The following is an 8,491-nucleotide window of genomic DNA, read 5'->3' on the forward strand; positions in this document are numbered from 1 at the left end:
TGCTGACTTACATTGCATAGTACCTTCACATACAAATGAAATTAGAGGTCCAGTACATCTCACTATAAAATAGATTTCATGAACTAGGAGACACTTTAGTAATAAATTCCATTATCAACTTTCAATTGGGGGTGATAAAATGGGGAAAATGTAAAAAGCTTCAGAGAAAATAATGCTTCTGAGAATTCCTAAGACTTTTGAATTTTTATTAATTTAAGAAACTATCAGCATCTATAAGCCATTTTTAGTATAGCGTATTTATTTAAGTCTGTGTAATTAAATAAAATCAGTAGAACATTGTGATCAAAGAATTTGTCTTTGGTTAATGTTTCCATATCACAGTCTGAAACAAGCAAGTTAAAGATTCAGAATGAGGACTGGTAACTGAAGTATTCAAAGTACATGCATTTGCCAAGCACCTTGAAAATAACGCCTCATTCTATGATGCCATACAAATTTTCAAACCTTGAGAGGGGAGGGAAGAGGGATAAAAAGTGAGATCTTCATCCTCCTCCTCATCATCATTACAGTGAAGAAAAACACTTTTTTAAATAAGATTTGCAATACTATTCTTAACATCGACTTTTCGTGAAGTAAATAATTGACAGCTATCATTGCCATTACTACCACAGTCATTAACATTATTATGAGTGGTTGTTTTTTGGCCTTCTTTCTCAGAGAGGGCCATGACATCAGAAAGATTTTTCCGTGACTTGCAAGTGGATTAGATTTAAGTGAGGGAGTACAAAAATCTTCAGCCTCACTTTCTCCTCTGGAGCCATCTGGATTCAGTGGCAAGATAGATCAGGGCAACTGGAGATGGCCCAGGATGCAGCGGGAGACCTTGATCTTCATAAGCTAAGGTCTTTCCCAGGCCTTGATCTTACTCAAGCAATGCCCGATCAGTGATTAAAGACAGGTTAGAAGTGAGGCAAACAACAGCCTTTTACCTAAACACCAAAAAAAATCAATCTTGGAGGAAAAGACTCTCAGGATATTTTGGACAAAACTGAAACAATTGCTATTTACGTCACTCTGAGTCATTAGGAAGAAACAATGACCACTGGGGCTTCAGCTGGAATTATTTTTGGCCAGTCAATGAGAGCTAGTGTGGACTAGGTTTAAGACAATGGTCCTTAAGCAAAAAAAAAAAATCTAGTCTGTAAACGCTAAGATATCTTTTCCGGATTTCAGTGATCAAAATTTACATTACTTTGGGCAGAACCCCCTTTCTCCTCTGGAGCTATATGGATCCAGTGGCAAGATATAGATTAGACAACTGGAATGGGCCCCATTATTATGAGTGGCATAAGGCACATGGCAAGATAGAAAGCTGGTCTGGAAGTTAAAAATGCCCTGGGTTCAAATCTTGTCTTGACCCATCCTAGTTTACCTCTCAGTGTCCCTAGGCAATCCTTGAGATTATAGATTGCAGACAATTGCCGATCTCCTAAGGCATGCTGTCTCCACTCCAGCCAAAACATCAACTCTATTCCCACTAGAAAAATTGTATTTCACCCCTGGAACACACCTAGGCATTTATAGATTAACTTTACCCTTGTTTTAACTTAGTTGCAAGCATCCACATCACTTAAATGGTATATCCAGGCCATGCCAGCACATTTGTACTCTTTTTTTCCTTTCCATTTCATCTCTCTTTTACACATTATCATTTCCTGTTAGAAATATTAACAAACAAGCAAATAAACAAACAAGTTGATGATAGGTCTGTCTTGCTTTTTTTATTTGTATCCCTAGTACTTAGCACGTTGCCTGGCACATATTATGTGTTTTAATATCTACCCATCTATCTATCTATCTCTTCGATTCTATCTAATCTATCTATATATGCATTTTCTACCATCTATCTCCATTAGTAGACAGAGCTTTCACATTATTATCTCATTTGATACTCACAATAGCTGCCTGTGCTATAGGATCTACAGGTTTTCTCTCTCCAAGGCCAACTTTCTAGCAACTGTTCAATTTATTTATCCATGAATACAAACATGCATACAATGCATGTACATACATATGAAGATGGAGTGTATGCACATGCATATACGTGTGCATGAATGTACATTTCATAAAAGCATATGCATGCATGCATACACATATCCATATATGTAATGCACTTCGGGGAAACCATGATGTTTGTATGCTTATATATACACAATAAATTTCCATGCATATGCATATATATATATACATATATATATATATACATGCATACGTAGTGAATAGAGAGCTGGCCTGGAAATAAGATCTCTGGACCTTTCTTCAGGAGTCCTTTTATTTTCCTTTGGGTAGCATCTTTAAGTTGATATGACCCTAAAACAGAATGAACTGGGCTGTGAGGCTATAAAACAAGGGATGAAACAGGTGGAGACTACGTTTTCAACAAATGCTCCCCTTATAAATATCCCCTAAAGCTGCTGTATACATGGAGGCACACACAGGTCATCTCTCTTGCTCCTCCTGGATGTTCATTTGCTTCATCAAGATTCCTGAGTTCTGAGATTAACCATAGTTCTGATACATGTACTGAGTTAAAGACTCATGAAACTGAGTTTTTGGTTGGACCTATATCCTCATTAATGTCTGTCTTTGTATGCCCACTGCTTTGCACTGAACTTGTAAAACACAGTAGGTGTTTAATAAATGCTTGTTGATTGTCTGATTTTGCCTTTGTATCCTAGCGCCTAGAACAGTAGCCAGCACACAGCAGACACTTAATAACTGCTTGTTGAATGAATGAAAGAAGCAAAAGGTCAACTGTAGTGGACTCATGCCATCATACTACTTCAGCTTGGTTCCTGGGGTCCAATCCAGAAGCACAAGTTCAGAATCACCAGGGCTTCTGAGTCAGAAAATAAATTGTCATCATCAATGATAGAACAGCCAAGAAGGAGATCCTAGGTATTAGATGATGATACTCCTTCCACTATGGGAGCTTTCTCTGTCCTGGAATGACATCTAGAGAGCAGTAGCTTGGAGGTTTCTGTTCTGTCCAGCTTGGGGGTTGAGAAGGATGGTGGGATTTCCAGCCTTGATGATACTGCTGTTTGTTCTCTTCTTCTGAACTCCAAGAGCTGTGACAAGATGGCAAGGAATAGCTTCGGTGTCAGTGGCTACAGTGTCTGTAGGTGCTCTCCTTTTGGCCGGGCCAGGGTCATCTCCCCGGAGAGCAGCACTGTTGTATTTCGTGGTTGGGGTGCCAGTGGGCCTCCTGGGAATAGAACCCATCATCACTCAGAATATAGCAGTATGGCCTAGATGTAGGTGAGACTTACTCCCTGGAATTCCAATGTTTTCCACTATTATAGTTCTCACAACCCCTATGCTCTGAGGCTTTGGGCTTTGGCCATGGTCCCAAGGACCCTCAATGGAAATCCATGTAATGATTCTGCTTTCTCTCCCTTTCCCTTCCTCCAGAGCCCAAGGTAACCTGGAAACCTGCTGATGAGATGATTCACTGGTCCTCTGAGAGGAGGGCAGGTCTCTGATCAAGGTGGGAAGGTGGATAATCCTGCGTTCCACAATTTCTGAACCAGGGAGGACAACACGCTGCAGTTATGACCAACTCTTGCTTTGTGGTCTGGTGGGAGGGACTAGATAGGGTTGAATTTCTGTAATTCCTTTTATAAGTACTCTAACACTCCATTGGCAGCAGGCTGGGTGAATAGGTGTTGGGGGCACTGGCATCTGAGGGAAGCTGGCTGGTGGGGAAAAAATCTCGCTACAGCAGTGGGTTCATTTGGTAAGATGAAATTCTGGAAGCTCCTGTCAGCTCCCTAGTTAAGGGGTTTTTCAGTCTTCTGGGGGATTAGTGCCCAAGCCTGCTTCATATATGGGTGCCAAGCCAGTGCTTCCTCAGGGCAAGCAGTACCAGGTTGGACAGCAAGGACAGCAGACACAGCCGCAGCAGTGCTGGAGACAACACTGACACCAGCACACGCTGACCAGAACAATGAGAAGATGGCACCAAGGATGATGAAAATCACTGTCAGCCAGTGGAGAACAATGAGCTTCACTTCCTTATCTGGTTCTCCTGAGGCGTTCCTGGATCCTTCATGGCACAGTAACAGACTCCATGCTCCCATCACATCACCTCATTAATCGTAAGATCTGGTTGGTTCTGATAGTAATCTTGTGTTGCCCCTACTCCACACCCAAAACTGACTCATTCTGTCCTTGCTTCTGAGCCACAATTCAGACAGTCCTTTGGCTGTCATTGTAATCATTGCATGGGTCCTTGATCCAGAGCTAAAGACCGCTTGATATGATGCAGAATAGTAATCTAGGATTGGGTCCTTGCAGAAGGACTTGAAGTACCAGGTGACCACCACGTCTTGCAGCTGGACAGATGTGGTATAGTAGCACTTGAGGATGATGGAAGCAAAGAGAGTGACATAGCATTCAGTATCCTGCACTGTCACCAGCAAAGACAGGCATCCTGCTGGGAGCCAGGTAAGAGGAAGAAGAAGAGGTGAAGGTGCCTTGGGACCCATGGTGGCCCCTTTCGCTCATGATCTCCAAGGAGCAGTTATTTCTTCATCTGATGCAGCCCCAGGAGAGCCTAGTCTTCTTTAGGGCCTTCCAAATGCTCCTTTCCAGGAGGCAGGGCAAACTTGTGCGATCCTCCCAGAGTAGGAGTCTTCTGGGGTGTCATCTTCAAGTGTAGCACTCTCTCCTCTGCTCTACACATCTCTTTACATATATGATCTCATTTGATCTTCTCAAATGAGATCACATGTCTGTGAGCTAAGAGTTATCATTCTATAGCTAAGGAGGTTAAATGATGTACATTTGACATCTAATGTGTGTGTGTGTGTGTGTGTGTGTGTGTGTGTGTGTGTGTGCACGTGCGCATAGGTAGAAGTAGTGGGTTTTCCCTCCTTCATTTCCTGAAGTTCATTCCCTGGCCTGCTTTTCTTTCACTGTACTACATGGACCTGGCCTAGTAGTTAAATTAATTTGCTTTAGATTTTTTTCTTTTTGTCTTTCTTGTATCCCCAGGGGTTACTACAGCACCTGGGACATAAGTGACTAATAAATGCAGCTGAATGACTGAATAGACTCATGAGTAGTGAGTCCATAGAGATTCAGAATCCTTGGGTGACCCTTCAACTAGGAATAAATGGACTGCTGAGTCAAAGAAGCTCTTAACTAGAAATCCCAGATCATTTTTGGCTGAGTTAGGAAGGTGATAGGAATTGAAAGATGGGGTGTCAGGTATAGAGGTTTTCATAGAGTCATTGAAGTTGGCTATCTGAAAGCATTTATTACTCATCTTCTCATTGATAGCTGCTGTTCAGCTGCTTTTCAGTCATGTCCAATTCTTTGTGACCCTATTTGGAGTTTTCTCAGCAGGTATTTTCCACTGGTTTGTCATTTCCACCTCCAGCTCATTTTACAGATGAGGAAACTAAAGCAAGGTGGTTAAGTCACTTGCCCAAGGTCACACAGCTAGTAAGTGTCTGAGGCTGGACTTGAACTCAGAAAGATGAGTCTTCCTTCCTGTACTCTATCCATTGTGCCACGTAGCTGCTCAAAGTTACGCATTATGCTAAGTAGTGGTGACACAAATAAAAAGAATAAAAAGCCCTTCTTTGCAAGGAGGTTACATTCATTTGGGAGTAACAACCAGTTTATAGATGATAGAGATATCTCATAAAGGGGATAAAGTTATCTCATAAAGTGATTAAATAAAATAAATATATAATAAAACAAATAAATACAATATCATTTAATTCAAAGTTGTTTGGGTTGAAAGCCATTAGAGTGGGGGGGGGCGCTATGCAGAAGATAGTGTTTGATTTGCATCTTCAAAAGAGAGAAAGACTTTATCAGAAGAAGTAAGGAAGCAGTGAATTTCAGACATGTGATACTGCCAGGGCAAAGACAAGAAGTACATTGTCAAATGTGAGGAACAGAAAGAAGGCAAATTTGGCCATCACTGATTGCAGTTGGATCAGTAAAATTATCCAGTGAAGCTAAAAAGGTAACTAGGAGCCATTTTAATGCACTTTAAAGCCAAACAGATGACTTTATATTTTATTTTAGAGGCAATAGAAAGCCACTAGAATTATTTGAATAGGAGGAATTACATGTTCAAATTGTGCTTAAAGAAAATACTTCACCAGCAGGGTGTAGGAGGGACCAGAGTGGGGAAAAGACTTAAGGGCAGGGAGACCAATAAGAAGGATGTTGAATTAATCTAGGTCATAGGTGAAGAGTGTCCATACTAAAGTGTTATCTGTGCAAGTGAGGAAAAGGGTAGGATTTGCTAGATATGACAGTAGTAGCAATGGAAAGATCTAGGAAGTGATTAGGTATTTTGAGTCAGGGAGAATGAGGAGTCTTCAATAATGCTAAGGTTATACACCCAGGAGACTGAAAGAATGGTGATACCTTTAATACAAATACAAAGGGTTAAAAGAGAGAAGAGTATATAGGAAAGATGAATTCAACTTTGGACATGTTGAGTTTAAAACATCTCTGGATCATCAAGTATGAAACATTTAACTGCAATTGGTTATATGAGACTTCAGCTCAGGCAAAGATTGAGAGTAGATATATTTATCTATTCACCATTTACCTAGAAACCCATAAGTAAAAATTCATAAGTGATAATGAAGTTACTGAGCCATACTGTAGAGGCAGAAGAGGGATTACAAAGAAAACTTGAGGATCACTTTCATTTGGAGTACATGATATGGACTGATCAGCCAGCAAAAGGCACTGAGACGACCTGTACAAACAGGAGAACCAGGAGAGAAAAGTGTCATGAAAACTCAGAGTGGAGAGAATTATCCAGGAAGAGAGGATGGTCAATAGTACTAAGTACAGCAGGTAGGGCAAGAAGAATAAGGATTGTGAAAGGACTATGAGATTTGGCAACATTTTCAGTTAGTTTTAATAAGACTAGGAACCAGATCTTAAAGTCTTGAGATCTGAGTGAGAAAAGAAATGGAAGAAATGAACATACATATTTTCAACAAGTTTGACTAATAAAGTTTGGAGAGATATAGAATGATAGCTTGAAAACAAAAGGTTGTACATATTGAAGCTTTCTTAAAGATAAGGGAGACAACAAATTTGATGCTAGTACAGAAGGAACAGGTAGCTAGAGAGAGGTTAAAATTTGAGAGAAAGGGAAGGGATGATTAAGATGTAATATGCTGTCAGGATCCCCATGCCAAGACTACCCCTCTCTTTCTATTCCTCTCTTTTTACTATTAGGAGACACCCTGCTTTCCAGAGCTAAGCCCAGAAAGCATCTGTGCCCTGAGCTTGGCATAATAACAATCCTTTGTGCTCACCTCTATATAAACCCTACCACAGCAGCAATATCCCAAACTGTTTTTGCACCAGCCCCAGGTGATCTCTGAGCTCAAACACCTGCACCAACCATGTTCTGGTCATGAGGCCTGTTATGAATCAAATGTGTCTCCTTGTTGCTGTTACCCCTCATTGTAGCCATTGCTATTCGTATAGATTTGGCCTCACTAAAGGAGTTCTCCTCCTAGAGGAGGCCCCAGCACATATGTCTAGTTTTCTTGCTCAATTAGAATAAAGAAAGCTTTTTGCTTATGACCACTGTTAGTTCTTTGCTTTTTATGTTATTTCTTAGAGTTAATTTGTGACTGTGATAACTATTGTGAGCTTTTTGATATTTTTTCAGTTAACTGTGGTTGTGATAACCTGTGTGAACTCTTTGGAATTTTCAGAGTTAACAGCACTTGCATAATCTCTGTGACTTTTCAGTCACTTGTTTTCAGATTTGACAATACTGTTGGAGATAGGAAGGGGTGGGATCAAGTGCCTACATGGAATAGTTTATTTGTAAGGAGAAGGGGCACCTCTTTGTCAGACTGGAGGAAAAAAAAGGAAATGATGTTTGAGATGAATGATGTTTTGAGATGAAGAAAAGAGGGCGCTCTATCATGACCTCAATTTTCTCAATAGAATCCAGTCCAACAATAAGAGATGAGGGAGACTTGAGGAGGGAAGAGGAGGTTTGAAATGCGTAGGGTGACATTGGAACCATTAGGAAGGAATAAAAAGACTCATTACTACAGTGACAATCAGTTGAGATGGTAAAAACATGGATTTTGTAATGTATGCAATCAGCACTGCACGTCCGGGAGAATGACTCCCCTAAGTGGGTCAGTCCACTGATTTGGTTTGGTTTCCAGAACCAAGTACCCTTTTGGGAGCCATCACATACACACTGATACAACTGTGCCCTGGAGCAAGGTCCAGTCCCCTTTTCCAGAACTCATTAAGTTAATGAGCTGCATCTGGGAACCAAAGCCAAGGGTGGGTTGGTACTATTCAATCCCCAGAGTTTTCATTTACCCTACAGTCTAGTTAATATGGCTTATCTCCATTTTCCACAGCTGGAGAATCCGAAGGAGGAGTGTCTCTTTGATTTCTCCTAGAATCAGATTTGTGTGTGTGTGTGTGTGTGTGTGGTGTGTGTGTG

General features: G+C 40.8%; 1 pseudogene; it reads right to left on the reverse strand.

Annotated features, from left to right (window-relative positions):
* Positions 1-2,976: 2,976 nt before the first annotated feature.
* On the reverse strand, positions 2,977-4,511 carry LOC118842588 (annotated as a pseudogene).
* Between the last annotated feature and the right edge of the window lie 3,980 nt (positions 4,512-8,491).

This window comes from Trichosurus vulpecula, chromosome 3 (genome assembly GCF_011100635.1).
Source record: "Trichosurus vulpecula isolate mTriVul1 chromosome 3, mTriVul1.pri, whole genome shotgun sequence".
Taxonomy (NCBI): Eukaryota; Metazoa; Chordata; class Mammalia; order Diprotodontia; family Phalangeridae; genus Trichosurus; species Trichosurus vulpecula.